Consider the following 17,610-nt stretch of genomic DNA (forward strand, 5'->3'; position numbering starts at 1 on the left):
TTGTCTGCCTCTGGGCCTTTGCACAAATCGGTCCTGCCTTTTAGAACACACCCTCAACCGCACCTGTGCAACCTTACCTTCTCAGGACTCAGCTTGAATGTCACTCTCCTGGTGATGACGGGCCTGGCAGACCATGTGAGGACTGTCCCCACCCCACTGCCATAGCTGCAGGCGCTCCGCTCTTCATTTTATATGCATGTAACCCTTTTTCCCTGAGATCTTTCACACCAAGCCATACAAGCGGGCTATGCAATCTGCGTCCAGAAGGAATTTTCACTCCATCAGCACTGAAGTTCCGTGGCTGCCACACAGAAGGCAGAGTTCTAAAGGCACACTTGACTCCGAGGCGTGGGGGTCTGTGAGAAGCCAGACAGGCCTCACAGACACACAGGGGGCAGGGGATGGGACAGAGGGTCCTATGCAGCAGGCACTGAGACAGCCTAAGGTAGCTGAGATCCACACAATGTCCTGGAGAGAGGCACGGGAAAAGTAAGATGCCCTGGCATGGCAGGAGCTGTCTGTCTTGGGCAGGAGGCCCGCAAGGAGAGGCCGCTGAATCATAGAAGCTAAGATGTCATCATGTCACCTTCTGCCAGGAAGCAGCTCCCTCCCAACCTGAGCATCCAGGTGAGAACCCAGCCCAGTGAACACCCTGAGGCCACCTGCTGAGACACCTACTGAACCAGAGACCTCCAGGACTAAGGTGGCATTGTTGCTGTTTAATTTTTTTGTTTTCTTTATAGAGATAGGGCCTCGCTCTGTAACCTAAACTGTCCAGGAACTCACTTTGTAGCCCAGGCTGGCTTCCAACTCACAACAATCTCCCGCCTTGGTCTCTCAAATACTAGGGAGGAATGAGCCACCACACCCAGTGATGAGTTCTTTTAAGCCTCTGAATTTGTGGGAACTTGCAACCCAGCCCCGCCCCCTCAACTCACCCTCACCCTGAGCCGGAATCCAATTCAGCTGAGATAGGAATTTCCTCTTCACAAATGAGAAGTTAAGCTCAGAGATGCTGGAAACCTGCCTAGGATCACACAGCTAGTAAGTACACCAAGCCAGAAACTTCTACTAACCATGACCTTGTCAGAGCCAAAGGAGCTACCAAACTGGGACGGAGGTGTGTCACATCCTCAGCGCCCACCCATCTACCCTGCATGTCCACAACTAAAAACTAATCTGGGGCCGGGCGGTGGTGGTGCACGCCTTTAATCCCAGCACCCGGGAGGCAGAGGCAGGCGGATTTCTGTGAGTTCGAGGCCGGGCTGGACCGACAGCCTCCAAAACAATACAGAGAAACCCTGTCTCATAAAACCAAAAGCACAACTTCAACCCCAGAAGAGACAGGCAGATTTCTATGAGTTTGAGATTTAGTCTTGCCTACATATCTAGTTCGAGGCCAGTCACAGCTACACAGTGAGATCCTGACTCAAAACAACAAAGAAGACTAGGAGGTAGCTCAGAGGGTAAAGGCTTGCCACCAAGTGTGATGACCTGAGTTCCATCTCTGGGGCCCACATGATGAAGGAGACAGCCAACTCCTGCCAAGTTGTCTTCTTTTTTTTAATTTTATTTATTATGTATACAGCATTCTCCTTGCATATATGCCTGCAGGCCAGACAGGGTACCAGATCCCATTATAGATGGTTGTGAGCCACCATGTGGTTGCTGGGAATTGAACTCAGGACCTCTGGAAGAGCAGTCAATGCTCTTAACCTCTGAGCCATCTCTCCAGCCCCCCCCCAAGTTGTCTTCTGACCTGCACACATGCACTGGGTGTGCATACATACACAGTAAATACATGCATACACACGCATACGTAAAGTGGTTCGAAGGAGAGAGAGGAAGCTGTGAGAACTGAGCTCTCGGGCCATTAGGCTGTAGGGCAGAGCAGGCCTGGGGCTGTGACTGGCCTAGCCCACGGGCCTCCTGCCCTTCCAGATTCCAGACCTGAGCAAACCGTGCTGACTCAGGTCACTCCTGGAGTCCTGGATTCCGGGCTGGGCCAAGCTCAGGGGTCACACGGGATCATCAAACCCTCTGCTGTACACTGGCTGCAATTCAGAGACCAGCGCCCCGCACTGCAGGGCCATCCACCTCCCTTGCTTCCTATCCCACTACCCACAGCCTCATTAGACACTGGCCCGAAACTCTGCCCTTATTGCTGTCTAGAGGGCAGAGTCACCAAGAGGCCAGCTGTAATCTCTAGCCACTGTCCACTCCCATTGCTGGACCAGAACCAGCATTCCTCAGAGTTTCCTGAAGCATTATTCACATTGATTGAGACTGGGTGGTCCCAGGATATTGACACTGAACTCTGGCTGCATAGCTCGTGCACTATAAGAAGCAGCATTATGGGATGACTATATGGCTCAGCGGTACAGGTGTCTACTACCAAGCATGATCACCTGAGTTGCATCCATCCTAGAGACCTGTGTATTGGAGGGAGAGAACTGCCTCTCACAAGATGTTATCTGACTTCTACATGTGTGTCTGCATACACAGACACCCACATTCTCAACACTAGACACCCAACAACCTGCCTAAAGAGACTGCCATCTCTCTTTCTGGATGAGGATGTGAATGCCAGATGTCTTCATATGAACCACAGCCAAGTCAGGGAAGCCCCTGGAAATTGTCTAGCCTCATGTCAGTTGGTGAGCACCCCCAAGAGCCTGAAAGATATCTGCCCCAGAAGAATGGCCACCAAGGGACAGGTAGGTCCTAGGGCAGGGAAGGGGCTGTCCTGTAAGATAGGCCATGATGGCTCACATCTGAGAAGAACCTTGCCAGACCTCCACACAGTACCAGCTACCCAAGCTCAGGACTACAAGCTATACTCCTTGATGGCCTCCACTTCTGGGAGGCTGCCTTTTTTTGGCTGGAAAAGTTCTACCAACAAAAACATGGATGCTGTGCTAAGTAATGTGCACTGGCTGGTTTTGTGTCAACTTGACATGAGCTAGAGTCATCAGAGAGCAAGGAGCCTCAGTTGAGGAAAGGCCTCCATGAGAACCAGCTGTAAGACATTTTCTCAATTAGTGATCAGTGGGGGAGGGTTCAGCCAATTGCAGGTGGAACCATCCCTGAGCTGCTGGTCCTGGGTTCTACAAGAAAGCAGACTTAGAAAGCCATGAAGAGCAAGCCGATAAGCAGCACCCTCCATGGTCACTACATCAATTCCTGTCTCCAGTTCCTCACCTGTTTGAGTTCCTGTCCTATCTTCCTTCAACGATGAACAGCAATGGGAAAGTGTAAGTCAAATAAACCTTTCCCTCCCCAACTTGCTTTTTGGCTTTTTGGTCATGGTATTTCATCGCAGCAATAGAAACCCTGACTAAGACAGCAATAGCAGGCAGGCACACCAGGGAATTTCTCCCACTAGCCTGTACCTGAGGGGTGGTTTAGACCAGCTCTCTCTCAAGGATTCTTAGAGTACCTCCAGGTCCTTCTTCATACCTGGTCTCAAAAATCTGCACTCTGACTGGGCAGTGGTGGCATACACTTTTAATCCCAGTACCTGGGAGGCAGAAGTAGGTAGAGCTGTATGAATTTGAAGCCAACCTGGTCTACAGAGTGAGTTCCAGGACAGCCAAGGCTACACAGAGAAACCATGTTTTGAAAAACCAAAATCCAAACAAACAACAAGAAAAAAAAACAACAACTGCACTCTGAGAAGTGGGTTCTCCTTTCAGTAAGGAGGACCTGTGGACCACAGCATCATGGCCAGCACTACCAGAGACCTTACCCCTATTTCAAGTGATAAGATATTTGTTTCAGATTAGGCAGAGCATCTGTACCCTCAGAGAGGCTCAGTGACTCCTATGAAAATCTAAAATGACAGATGTAAGCTAAACTTATTAATGCACCCAGCTACCCACCCCCTCATCCATCATCTACCATCCAGTCTCCCTCTCACCCACCCATTCATCCATCCATTCATCTATCCATCTATTCATCCATCCATCCATCAGTCACTGGTCCATCTACCCATGTACACACCCATTCAGCAAGCCATCTGTGGTCCATTCATTTAACTTAGTACACATTCACACATCCAACCATCCACCCTTCTGTACTCCCATCCATGCATCTACCATCTACCTTTTCCCCATCTGTCTATCCATCTACTTACCATCACCCACCCATCCATTCATCCATCCACCTATCCACCTGTCATCCATCCATTCATCCATCCACCTATCCACCTGTCATCCATCCATCCATCTATCCACCCTCCATCTGTCTATCCACCTATCCATCTGTCTATTCATCCACCCATCCATCTATCCATCCATTCATCTATCCACCTATCACCTATCCATCCATCTACTTTTCCTTCCTTCCTTTCATCCATCCAACCATCTATCCAGCCCAGCCATCCACCTATCATCCAGCACCCCATCAGGATACACTCAGCACCTATCTCTTGTCTTAACCTTGGCTAGTCTCAGAACTCATAAATTCATCCCCTGGTTACTGCCCTTAAGGACAGACATGGTCCCAAAGGAAAAAAAACATAAAACATGTCCAGGAACGTCTGTTGGGATATTCTGGAAATGCATTGTCATGGTGGCATCTCATCTGGGGTTTCTTATTGAGCCTTCCCAACCTTTTCTGGAACTAAATTTTGTGCATTTAGAATATGAAAGGGATGGCCAGAGCCTCTTTTCAGGGTTGCTGCCAGGGTCTGGTGGGAGGCCTGGTATCTGTTTGTGGATGATTACTATGTCCTAGCCCACTGGGTCCCTGCACTTGAATAAGTTGAGTTCTTGGGAGAGGAGGCTTTCCATTCTGCCTCCAGAACCCTGAGGGGGCTTTGGAAAGTCCCACCCAGTCCTGTTCAACAGCCAAGGGTACTTGACAGTTTCTTCAAGACTGGTCCATTCCTGAGTCTGTTGGAGCTTCTGATTCTTTGTCTTTCTGGGATAGACACCGTGTGCTAGAGAAGTCCCAGCCAAGGCCGAGGGCCACAGCCTTGACCATCAGCCCTGGCACAGGAGAGCACATTTCCCAGCACACACTGCTTAATGTTTAACCTCCTATGGGGCTTCCAACTGCTAATGACATGACATTAACTCTGCACAAATAAGACTGTTCAGAGGAGCCAACCCTAGTCCACAGGGCATAGGCCAAATGCTACCTCCCTCTGGCCTTTGAATTCCTCAAACCGTAGCTGGGGACAGGGACTTGGTTTACTATATCATACAGTAGGAGTCTCAGGGGATACAGTGGGGTTTCAGGGTATGCAATGGGGACCTTGGGGAATACAGTGGGACTCTCAGGAGATACAGCAGGGGGGCACAGGAAATGCAGTAGGGAGATCTCAAGGAATGTGTGGAGGCTCTCAGGGAATACAGTGGGGTCTCAGGGGATATAGTGGGGGCTCTTAGGGAGCGCAGGGGGCCTTTCAGGATATAGTGGTGGTCTCAGGAGCAACTTTCTCCCTGACTGTTGCCTCAAGTCTATTGCAAAGCTGTCCCTGCCTCCTCCTCTGCTGGACTCAGTCAAAGCTGGGCCATGGCTGGTTTTCCTGTCTTCTGTGCCCTCCTGTGGGCCTAGGGAATAAACCATAACTGTCTTTCTTAGGTTGGACAAGGATTAAGTGCTAGGGTGATACCTGGAAACATGTTGCTGGAGTAGGGAAAGGCTAGGTAGGGAAGAGAGCCAGTGCTCTCCCTAGTGGGCTTCTGCTACAGCAGGGATGACACACCCTCTTGCATTGTCCCAGGGGCAGGGCAGTCCAACTGGACCCTTGTTGAGGGTTATTCATGAGGCATTGGCTCCCCTGCCAAAGAACTGCAGAGAGCCGAGGCATACAGGACATGGGTTGAGGTGCTCTGAACCCCAACGCAGCGGCATCAGACAGACTCCTCCCACCTCTAGAAGCTTCTTCCAGGTATCTTGGGTCTGTTGTTCCCAGCACTAACAGTTAGCACTCACTCAGGGGAAGACTTCAGACTCCACTGGTTCCAGAACTCACTCCAATCTTTCTCCAACTCAGCACCTAACTTGTCCCCAAGACAGGGTAGGAAAGAAAAAGATGGGGCAGGAGGACAGGGGCTCTTTAGCTACCTCAGGCCTCAAGAGCTGCCTCTGAACCTCCAGCGTGGCCCAGTTTCCATCTACGTTTGCAAATGAAGGCAGTCATGGGATGAACTGAATGTGTGAGGAGTTGCAGGAAGAAGTAAGTTTGGGATGGACACCAAGCCTCGTGGGTGTTTAGGTTTTCTGTCCTGTGTGTGGTGGTAGTTCCATGACATCAGGGAACCTCTTCTCTGTTTCGGCATACCATGGAGGAACTCCTCCCACTTGTCCCAAACCTTCCAGAAAAAGCTCTACCCACAGAGGTTATCTCTAGAGTTATCCCACTTCTGGGCACTGTCAGCTGCCAAAGTCTCCTTAGATTCGGAGATCAACAGGGTTTGCTCTAGAGAGCTTAGACACCACAGCAGATGGTGGAAACCAAAATCCTCACCCTACTCTTGCAATAAAAGGATCCCCACGGTGGACAGCCTGATCCCCTGAGCCCACAGGATTCCAGGAACCAGGTGTCAGGCCTCCAGCCACTTTGGTGTTTTGGGCCTGGGTGTGGTAGGGGGAGGCAGATCAACATTTGGGGACAGTAAATAAACCCGCAGGGCAGGTGAGGTGAGAGCCCCTTCACCTTTGGCACCCATTAGCCAAGTCTTATCTACTTCTCTCTCCCTCTCTGGTTGTCCTGTCCTCTGTCTATTTGCTTAGGTGGGACAGATGGACAGCAGAGTAAACAGGGACCCAGTGAGTAGCTGGCCAAAGGGACATGGGCAGGGGACAGCCTTAGCAGAAGCTAGGTTGGACACCAGATCAGAGTGGGTCTCCGGCACAGTCACAATCACAGTCACACTGAGCTTACTGTGACTAGAACCAAGGAGTTACACGTACTCCAAGGCTATCCCCACAGTTCCAGGCTATACCACAGTCCCCAGGAATGGTGCCACAGATGTCACACCGAGACACAGAAGTAGATGCTTCCATGTAGTATCATTTGTTACCTCATGGAACCAGTCAGAAGCAGAGTTGGGGCCTGGCTTCAAGTCTCCTACCCTCTGGGTCCCCAGCATGTGTTCAGGGGGTTCCGAGGCATGGGGTCCTGGAAAATGGGGTGCCCTGCTGTCCTCTGTACCCCACCTACCTATCTCAGCCACAAGCTGTGCTTGGGCGTAAGATTCAGATCCATAGCCTAGTGGCTATGAATTTTCTCTCTACCAAATTTCTCCAGAAATTTCTGAGAAAACTAAATGAGACCCAGGGCTCGCCCTCTGGTCACCACAGTGCATGAGGGTCAGAGTAGGAGACACGGGGCTTACATATGGCTTATTCAAAGGACACAGATATGGCTTGTGGTGGGGGTTCAATTGCAAGTCCAGCAAACCCCTGCTTCCTCTCACAGCCCTCTCCATGGCTCACCTGCCCAGAATGGAACTCTGGCCAGTGTGAGCCACAGCGTGTGACATGGGAAAGCTGGGACAGCCCAAGGCCACCTGCCTGTCAAGCAGTGTTCACAACAGGACCAGAGCTGTCACCTCGCATCTGCAGCCCACCTGTCACCTCAGCTGGGCATAGCTACTTACTGTCTCTGCTCTGCACGGCATCAGCCCCACTCCCAGCCCCAGCTCTGTCTTCTGACCTTAGCTAAGAGTCTGTCTGGGGACACACCCCCCTTATTCGTCCTGAGTCCCCACCCTGTAGCACCCCAGCGGGGCTCTGAACCCTACCCTCACCCCCTTGCCCCCATGATTCCTCAAGAGAGTCAGAAGGGACAACTCACATCCTCTGAGGCAGGAATTCATGTGACAAGGGCAGTCAGGGGACCTGATGCCTCAGTCGCTAGGTTGGCTTGAGGATGCTATGGACAGCAAGGTGACAGATCCCACCCTGTAGCGCCTGCTCTGTGGGGGAACTCCCCCCAGCATTCGCTGTCAGAGGGCGCATGTCTTCTCAGCCTGCTGTGCGCTCAGCCGGCTGCCTTACAAACGCCAAGCTGAGCTTCAGCTGAGGGCCCGTGAGGGGACACACCCGACGGAAGACTCTCTTCTTTTTGCAAAGGAATATGTAATAAATTAGTCTGGGACTTTCACACCAGAAAAGTTAGTCCTCCTGGGGACCCTGAACCATTCTATTTTTAGGAAAACCCCACAAAAACTCATTGTTCTGTCCTTTCTCAAGTGACTGTAATGACCAGTGGTAATTGCCAACTTGACAGAATCTAGAACCGTCTCTTTTGCGGGTCTCAGGACATGCCCGTGAGGTCAGGTTAATTGAGGTGGGGGAACCTGGCCACCGCGGGCGACACCATTTCCTCGCTGGGATCCTGGAGGGTGTGCGTAGGGAAAGGGAGCCAAGCAGCCACTGCGTTTGTGTCTCTCTGCTTCCTGGCTGTGGCTGTGTCGGGAGCTGCTGCTGCAGGTGCTGCCCTGGTCTCCTCGCTGTGACGGAACTGTGAGCCAGGAGAAACCCTGCCTCCCTTAAAACGTTTTCTCATCTCACCAGTGGGGAAAAATTTCAGACAGCGACCAATGACAAGCGTGGACTCTTCTCTGGCTCAATGGTCACTCTCTCTTCCCCTCTGTCTACACAGCATTCCTTGATTCCTTGATTTTTTTCTTCCATTTCCATGTTTCAGCTCTGTTTGGGCATGTTTTTTTAGTTTCTGGGTTTTTTTTTTTTTTTTGCTCGTTTTTGTTTATTGAGACAAAGTCTGACTATGTAGCTCCAACTGCCCTGGAACACACTCTGTTTACAGAGGTCTGCCTGCCTCTGCCTTCCTAGTGCTGGAGTCAAAGGTGTGCCTTACCACATAAGCTTTTATGTGTCTATTTTTTTTCAAACTGCCAAATGTATACAGAAGGTGTCTAAGTTTGTACCCATGCATGTAAGATTTTCCAACTGGAAACATAGCATCCAGGACCCAAAGACAGGCGGGTCTCTGAATTTGAGGCCAGTCTGATCTACATAGTTCCTGGAAGCCTGCCAGAACAAATTCCAACTTCATTCTAGCCTTCCCCTACCACCACCAGCCCACTGTGTGGTTTTGGGGACAGAGCACAGGGCCTCGAGCATGCTTGCTAGGCAAACAGCTTATCACTTTGCTTATCCCTCAACTTATCCTTAAAACGCTCACTGGGAAAACACATCGCCCTTCTATTGACCTTGTGAATGGACATCTGGAGGCTTTCCCTGGGCCCCCTGGGGTCTGACACATGGCTTTGGGTACACAGTGAACTTCTGGGGCTGTGGGAGGCAAGCAGGCATCTTTGGATCTCCTGGCTGTGTCTCCTAAATGCCTAAAAGCCCTGTCAACCCCTCCCCACAACCTCCTGCCATATCGTGGACCTGGAAAATGAGAGTAAGCCATTATCCTTTAGAGAGGAGAGGGGATTCCCTGGTGGAAAGATCCGATATCCAGGCATCCTCTTTCTGCCTCTGGGCTCCTATGGCCACAGACTCTGACAAAAACCCAGGCCACCCCCAGTAGAGAGAACCCTCCAAATCCCAGGCCAGACACAGTGCTGGGCAGAACTGGATGCCCACTTCCTGTTGGGTAGTCTTCCTTGGCCCAGTCCCTGTTGCTGCCCACATTCCCTCCTGGCCAACCCCAACACCTAGACTTTGATGGCCCGAGGGCATCACAGCCTCCCTTCCCAGGACCTGCTTTTGGGAAGCTGAGGTCTCACGCGCAGATCTATGGCCCAATGCCAGGTCTCCAGCACCCATGCAGGGCATGTGCTCTGCCTTCTGAGTGTCTAGGTGGGAAACCAGACCTTGAATTTAAAAAAAAAAAAAAAAGCCAACTCAGGTGGTAGGAGAAAGCCACGTAGCTAGGTGTAGTCAGGCAAAATTGCCAGCGCACCCCCCCTCCTGCTCCCCAGCCAGGCTGTAGGGTCCCCCCCCCCCCCCCCCCCGCACCGGTCTCAGAAACAATTCCTGCCCAGCAGCACACAGTGATGCAGCAGGGTCATCAGTATTAATATTAGTTATTGCTATTGATTTCAGCTTTAGGGAATTGATTTTCAGTCCAGGCCCTTTTATCAGGCTCTCTGCAGGAGACACAATGGACACGCTCCCTCTAGATCCTAGAGTCTAGAAGCTGCGGGCACGCTGGCAGGGTTGCCAAACTCACCCCAAGGGAAGTGTGGGCCAGTGGCAGCCCAGAAGGATGGAAAATGCAAAACAAAGCTCTCTGACTCGGGTCAAGCCCTGGCTCACCACAGTCCTCAGCAGTTGCCCCCCTGTCTCCAACCAGGGACAGGCTTCTGGGTCCTGAGGAACAGGCCTCACTCTTGTTCTCAGACCTCCACTGCTTCTCCCGTCCATGAACTTTCCTCCTCCGTAAGCCCGTGTCCTCACCCTTCCTCTAAAGGCCTAGGTCCTGTACAGCCCAAACCTGGTCTCTAGGACTTCTACTCATCCTAGCCTAGCTGGGGCCAGTGACAGCTCTGTCAGTAAGCCGCACGCCATGCAAACACAGGAGCCTAAATTTGATCTTTAGAACCTCATTTTTTTAAAAAGCCAGGCATGGTGGTGGCGAGCACTTATAATCCTAGTGGTGGGGAGGCAGAGGCAGGAGGATTATTGGAGCTTACTAGCCACCCAGCCTAGCCTAATCTGCAAGCTCTAGGCAAGGGACAGGCCTTGTCTCAGAAAATAAGATGGGAGGCTGGTGAGATGTCTCATTGGATAAGATGCTTGCTATAGAACCTGATGACCTGAGTTTGATCCCTGGGAACCTAATGGAGGAGGGAGATAAGTAACTCCTACAGGTTGTCCTCAAGGGCTGTGGCACATGTGCATATGCATACACACAATAAAATGTGTTTAGTTTTGTTTTTAAAGTGGACAGCACCCGAGGAATGACACCCCAGGTCCTCTGGCTTCCACTCATACTTATACACATGAATAGACACCTATACACACTTTTAAATACACACAGTCACCTCCTTATTCCACACCCACCCTCCTGAATTCCACTTAAGGATCATGTCCAGCATCAGCCTTAGTATGACAGAGGAGAAGGAGAAGAAGGAAAAGGAGAAGAAGAAGAAGAAGAAGAAGAAGAAGAAGAAGAAGAAGAAGAAGAAGAAGAAGAAGAAGAAGAAGAAGAAGAAGAAGAAGAAGCAGAAGCATCCAGCAGCCTCTGGCCCCTCAGACTTCCAAGTAACCTGCTACATACTGCCCTGATGCCATAAGGAACCACTGAGCTGTCTCCTGCAGACAAGGCCAGTGTCACTTGTCTCCACTGCCCTATGGCCACTAGAAGCCCAGTGCATCTGACAACAAGTGAAGGGTCCAGGAGCTAGGAGTGCCAGCAGGCAGTGAAATGGGTCTTCCCCGAGTTACACCATCAAGCTCCCCTTAAAAGTGACATTGGGCCAAATTACTTTAAATATTGTTTTAGCCAATTACCAGCCTGCAAATTAATTGTTCACAGCATGAAGAAAGCAGTGTAAGGGGGTGGCTAGGAGACTGCTGAGAAGTAATTACACAGCAGCACAAGAGGCGGGTTTTACTCTTAAATTATAATTAAAGTTAGAGAAATTCCCTTCCACCCAATGCACAAACATAATCCATGTCAATGTCCCTGAGCACTGCACTCTAATTGATTTATTATCTGCCATAGAAGACTTGGAGCTGGAGCCCACAGCCCCAATGACTGTGTGACACAGCAGATACAGGAAGGACCTACTGGGGCCCTGGCAGGAATCCTCAACCCAGTTCTGTGGCTATTAAACCTGAAACCCAGAACCTACCAGGAGAGACTGACAGAGAGATGAAGGACAGTGAGCCTCCAAGACCAGGGTCCCTGGGTCAGAAGCCAGAATGAAAGGTGGGACATTCCAGTACAATGCTAGGGCTAATAGAGGCTCCCTCCATCTCCCCAGCAGGTGACACTCTGGCTTAGGTGGGTCTGGGGGTGGCGTCCGCCCACACTCAGATGAAGACCACACTTGTGTGCCCAGGAAGCTAGAGTCTTCTACTTTAATGGATCAGTTTATTCAAAAGTAAGGATGCCGGGGACCGGGGAGATGGTTCAGTGGTTAAGAGCACCTGTTCTTGCTGAGGACCAGGGTTCAGTTTTCAGTCACCCACACAGAGGCTCACAACCATCCGTAACTCCGTGGAATATGATGCCATCTTCCAACCTCCACAGGCACCAGGCACATAAATAGTGCACATACATACACGCAGACGAGACAGTCATGTGCATAAAAACGAATCTAAAGCCAAGTTTTTTTTTCTTTTTTGTTTCTTCAGGACAGAGTTGCTCTGTGTAACAGCCCGGACTGTCCTCGAACTCACAGAGATCCACCTGCCTCTGCCTCCTGAGTGCTAGGATCAAAAGCGTGTGCCACCACCACATGGCTAAAAAAAATTTTAAATCAATAAAAAAAAATTAATTAAGGAGTAGAGCAACCGAGAAAGATGCTAAGGGTCCACCCCTGGCTTAGAGACACAGTCTCTGCAGTCATAGTCCAGGAGAGCAGCAAGGGGTCTGCCTGCCCCCCACCCTGCTTCTTTCCTCGGAGCTGTTTTTTAGTCTCTCCCCGAAAGTGGACTCCGCAACAGGTTAAGAGGCCGAAGGCAGAACAAGCACCAGCTTCCTAACCCCCAAGCATGTCACTGTTCGCTGCCTCTCACCGCCAGTGGTACACCCCAAAGCCCAGCAACTCAGACAGCCTTTCCCAGCCCACATCAATAGACAAGGCGAGTCCCAGGACCACCCTCCTCCATCAGCTGCCCCCTTAGATGAGACCATGTCCAAGGATTGATGCACGGGGCTAGCGTGTGTGTGATTGCTCGGGATGCACTGACTCTCAGCCCACTGCGGCGAGGCAAACCCGTACTGCCACCCACTGCAGTGATCTGACAGCACTCAGGGAGTCGTTTCCAGTTCCGCGTTTGGGCTACCAGTAGAGGGAAGGTGGGTTTCCTAGTTCCCTCGGGCGTCTCCCCCAGCAGATCTTGGCCACAGTTCTGGTGTGTCCTCACATCGCTGGGCGGTGGGAGGCCAGGCCTCGGGGAATATACATTTCTAGTTTATAAACGGCACTAACCAGTTCTCACAAGGTGGCCAGTCAGCTGAGTGCTCTTGGCATCCAAGAAGTGAGGTTGCCCTGTCCCCTGAGAATGCCAAGGGCTGCCAGAGTCTGAAGCCTTCCCACAGAAGCGATGACGTGCCCCTGGGGTTCGAGTGGCAATACCCTCACAGCTCCCTCAACAGGAAAAATATCCCAGTATTTACTTTAAAATCCTATTTGCAAAGTTCCCAGGTGAAACGTCTGCTCACTTCCTGCTGGTCGATGGTCGACTGTTATCAGTTTGCAGGAGGCCCTGCTACAGGTATGATCTTGGCAGATGTCCAGACATCAAAGACATCCCGAGGACTCCATCTCTCCCGACACCTCCCGTGCTGGGATGAATGTTCCACGGAGCCTGATGCACAGCTGCAAACTGATTTCCCTGCAATCTGGCTTACACAGAATGCTCGTACTTCATGCAAATGTTTTCAAGGTTTTGCTCTGAAGGTTGGTATCCAGGTCAATGGCATTGTTTCCCTGTGCCATCCTCCATCCCCTGTCCCGGCTCCTTTTCTAACCTAGCTCTTTCCATTGGCCCAATCAGCTTCCTGCTGGCAGAGCCATTGCCTGCCATAGACTGGGAGTACTAAGTCGCCATGTACTTCTCTGACTTCATTGACTGTCACCTTGACAGGCTTTGGAATCATCTAGGCATCAAACACCTCTGAGTATGTCTTTAGGGTGTTTCTAGAGAGCCTTGACTGAGAAGGGAAGATCTACCCTAGACTTGAGTGACATCATTCAAGGGTCTGGGATCCTGAAACGAGTAAGAAAAAAGTGAGATGAATTTGAACCCCAGCTACAGGGTGACCAACTGCTTTACCTTCCTGCCACTGTGACCTCACCACTGTGGTGAACTGTGTTCTCATCTGTGAGCCGAAATAAACTGTTCCTTCTTAAGTCCCTTTGGTTGGGTATTCTGTCCTAGAGTCAAGGGAAATAATACCGCTGCCACCATCACAGTTGGGTCTCCACGGACCACCTGGGTACTAAAGCCATTCTTTTCTACCCAGCAGTGTGACACCAGCCACTGATGTCTTTGACTGAGAGTTCCTCCCAGGATGGCCATCTGGGCTGACATTCAGAGGGTCTCTTGTGCTGTCCCCTGAAGAGCATGATCCCCTATGGAGACATGGTACCTGGACCACAGAGCCAGGAGCTGTGAAGATTGAGATACAAATGCCAATTGCCACCTTGGCTTCTGGGCTGAGGACTGCCTACGGAGCACAGTACCTCCTAACATGGTCCTAGGGGAGATGGTCCAGCTTTAAGCAGTGTTGCCATGGTGGCCCATAGCTGGGCCTCCTCTGTATAGCTGTCTATCCCTTGCAAAGTCTGAAGCTGCTGGATGTGTGTGTGACATGCCTACTGACAGTGTCTTTGTTATAGAGTTTGTTCTGTTTCTGGTTTCTTAAGGTGAGAAATTAGGTGATTGGTATGCCTGTGGTGTGTGTAAGCATGTGTGTGCAGGTACATGAGCCCATGCATACATGTGCAGAGGCTAGAGACAAACATAAGCTGCATGCTATATCACTGTCCACCTTATTTATTCTCTTGAGACAGGGTCTCTTACTGAACCTGGAGATAGGGCTGAGTAGCCCACAAGTCCCAGAGATCCTCCTGTCTCCACCCCAACCCCAAAGCACTGGCTTACAGCACTGTGCAACCACTACTGGCTTTTTACAGGAGTGCTGGAGCCTTGAACTTAGGTCCTCGTGGTTGTACGGCAAGCCTTCTTGCCCACTGAGCCAGCTCCCCTTCCTGGCTCCCTTCTTCCTTCTCAAGGCAGAACGTGCATCAGAGCACGGTCTTTTCTGCATCCTCTAGGGTTTGTGGTGTCTTTGTTTCCATTCTTCTCAAAGCATTTTTTTATTCCCCGCTGGCTGCTTGAGAAGGCATTTTGTTTCTGCAGATCATCCAATTTTCCAAATTAACCTGGGCCTATTAGCTTCTGACACAGAGATGCATACCCCCCTATGATCAGAGAATGGACCTTTACAGTTCTAGTCTTTTTGAAAGTACTGAGACTTGGTCTATGCCCTAACGTCCGTGTGTCCTAAGACTGTTCCATGTACTGGAAAAGAATGTGAGCTCTTCTGTGGGTGCAGCAATGTGCTGGTTAGTTTGTTGACTGGACACAAGCTGGAGTCATCTAGGAAGAGGGAACCTTAACTGAGGAAATGCCCCCACCAGCACTGCCTGTGGGCGAATCTGTTGGCCATTTTCTTAACTAACGACTGATGAAAGAAGACCCAGCCCTCTGTGGGCAGGTGGTCCTGGTAATATGACAAAGAAAGTTGAGCAAGCCAGTAAGCAGCATTCCTCTGTGGCCTCTGATACAGTTCCTGCCCTGACTTCCCTGATGACGGACTGTGATGTGGATGTATAAGCCAAGTAAACCCCTTCCTCCCCAGGCTTTTGGTCAGTGTTATCACAACAGCAGAGAAAAGGCCAGGACTAGCGCTCTGTGGGATTCAAAAGAATGGAGATTTTTATTTTCTTGTCTTTTTTTTTTCCAGTTGTTACAGCTGTTCCATTATTGAAAGCAGGGAACTTAGGTTTCCCCTATTCTAATTGAATTATCTTCTCTGGTTTTGATTTATTATTTTAGGGCTCTGTTATCAGGTGCATGCATGTTTATGATAAGTATTCATTCATGCAGGATTAATCCTCTTTATCACTGTATGTTCCCCTTCCCTGTCTATAATTGTAACTTTTCTTTTTCATGGTTTTTCAAGACGTGTGTAACAGTCCTAGCTATCCTGGAACTCACTTTGTAAACCAGGCTGGCCTTGAACTCACTGAGATCTGCCTGCCTCTGCCTCCCGAGTCCTGGAATTAAAGGTGTGCGCCACCACTGCCCGGCTAACTTTTGTAATAAAGTCTATTTGACTGCTTTAATGCTGCCACATCATCTCTCTGTAGGATAAGGTTTGTGTTAACTACCTTTTCTAAACATTTATTTTACTGTGTATGTATGAGCATCTGAGCATATGTGTGTGGATCCCAAGCATTAAGGGACCTGAGGAGACCTGTCAAGGCCTCCGGAGCTTGAATTACAGACGGTTGTAAGCAAACATATGAGTACTAGCAACCAAACCCAGCTCCTCTACAAGAGCACTAAGTAAGTCCTCTTCACCACTGACCCATCTCTCCAGCCCCAGAAATATCCCCCCCCCCTCGTTTTTTTGTTGCCAGGTAGGCTTCAGACAGGTTAGGAAGCCCAGGCTGGCCTGAAATGAGCAGACCTCTTACTCAGATTCCCAAGTGCTGGGGTTTCAGGTGTGTTCCACCACACCTGGCAGGAATATGGTGTTTTTGTTTTGTTTTGTTTTATTCCGTTACCTTTCAACCTATTTGAGCCTATGGTTGTAAAATGAGTCAGTCTTACAGGCAGCATGTAATTGTGTCAAGTCGTTTCCATCAGTCTGCTAGTCTCGGCCTTTTAATTGAAGGTTTAATCTGTTTACATTAATACAGCTGCTCATAAAAAAGAACACTATCACATTTTTAGCACTTGCTGCCTATAGACCTTTCTTGTTGCTCAGATCCTTCGTCATTTCACACTTCGCACAAAGTAGGTACTTCTAGTGTACTGTCTGAGCTTCCTTGTAATTTCTCTCGCTATGTATGCATTTTGTTTCTTTCTTGTGGCGCTGCTTCAGGGTTACACTTTACGTTCTGGAACAATCTAGTCTCAATTACCACCAACCCAATTGAAGTAGCACCCACAGCCTCTGCTCCTAGACCTCCAGAATCACCTCGTTATACGCTGGAACCCCACCAACCTAGGCCTGTAACTTTAAAATGTCTTTTAAATGAGACGCATGAGAGAGGAGGGAGGGAGGGAGAGAGAGAGAGAGAGAGAGAGAGAGAGAGAGAGAGAGAGAGAGAGAGAGAGAGAGAGATCCAAACCAAAAAGGCATCACGTTGTCTCGCCCACTTCCCTGCATTGTGACCATTTCCCGAGTTCCTTATCTCCTCGCTATAGCTGAGTCAGGTCTTTATTTTCTGAAATTTTTGTTTGCAGAGAAGGTCTGGCAGCAGCAAATGTTTTCCATCATTTTTCTTAATGGTTTGTGGGACGGACAGACAGACAGACAGACAGACAGACAGACAGACAGACAGAGCGTGTAGACGCATGTCTTCATGTCCCCTAGAGTCCAGGCTTCACATTGAACCTGGAGCCCAGCAAGCCCCAGGGGACCCCGTGTCTCCTCCCCCGCAGACTGAGGCTCCGGGCATACACAGCCACACACTTGGGCCTGGGTCTTCAAACTTTCTTACCTGCTGACCCACCTCTCCAACCCCTCTGTCTTACCTAAGGAAATCCTAAATTCTCTATTTAACTCACGGAGATCACCATTCTACTGAACCTTAAACTCTTCATTTTTTGAAGTACAGTTTTTGGTAGGTACCAAGTTCGTTTGGTAGGCTTTTCTTCCAGACTTTGACGATGTCACCCACCTTCAGACACCCATAGTTTCTACTG

This window comes from Mesocricetus auratus, unplaced genomic scaffold (genome assembly GCF_017639785.1).
Source record: "Mesocricetus auratus isolate SY011 unplaced genomic scaffold, BCM_Maur_2.0 Super-Scaffold_100004, whole genome shotgun sequence".
Classification (NCBI taxonomy): Eukaryota; Metazoa; Chordata; class Mammalia; order Rodentia; family Cricetidae; genus Mesocricetus; species Mesocricetus auratus.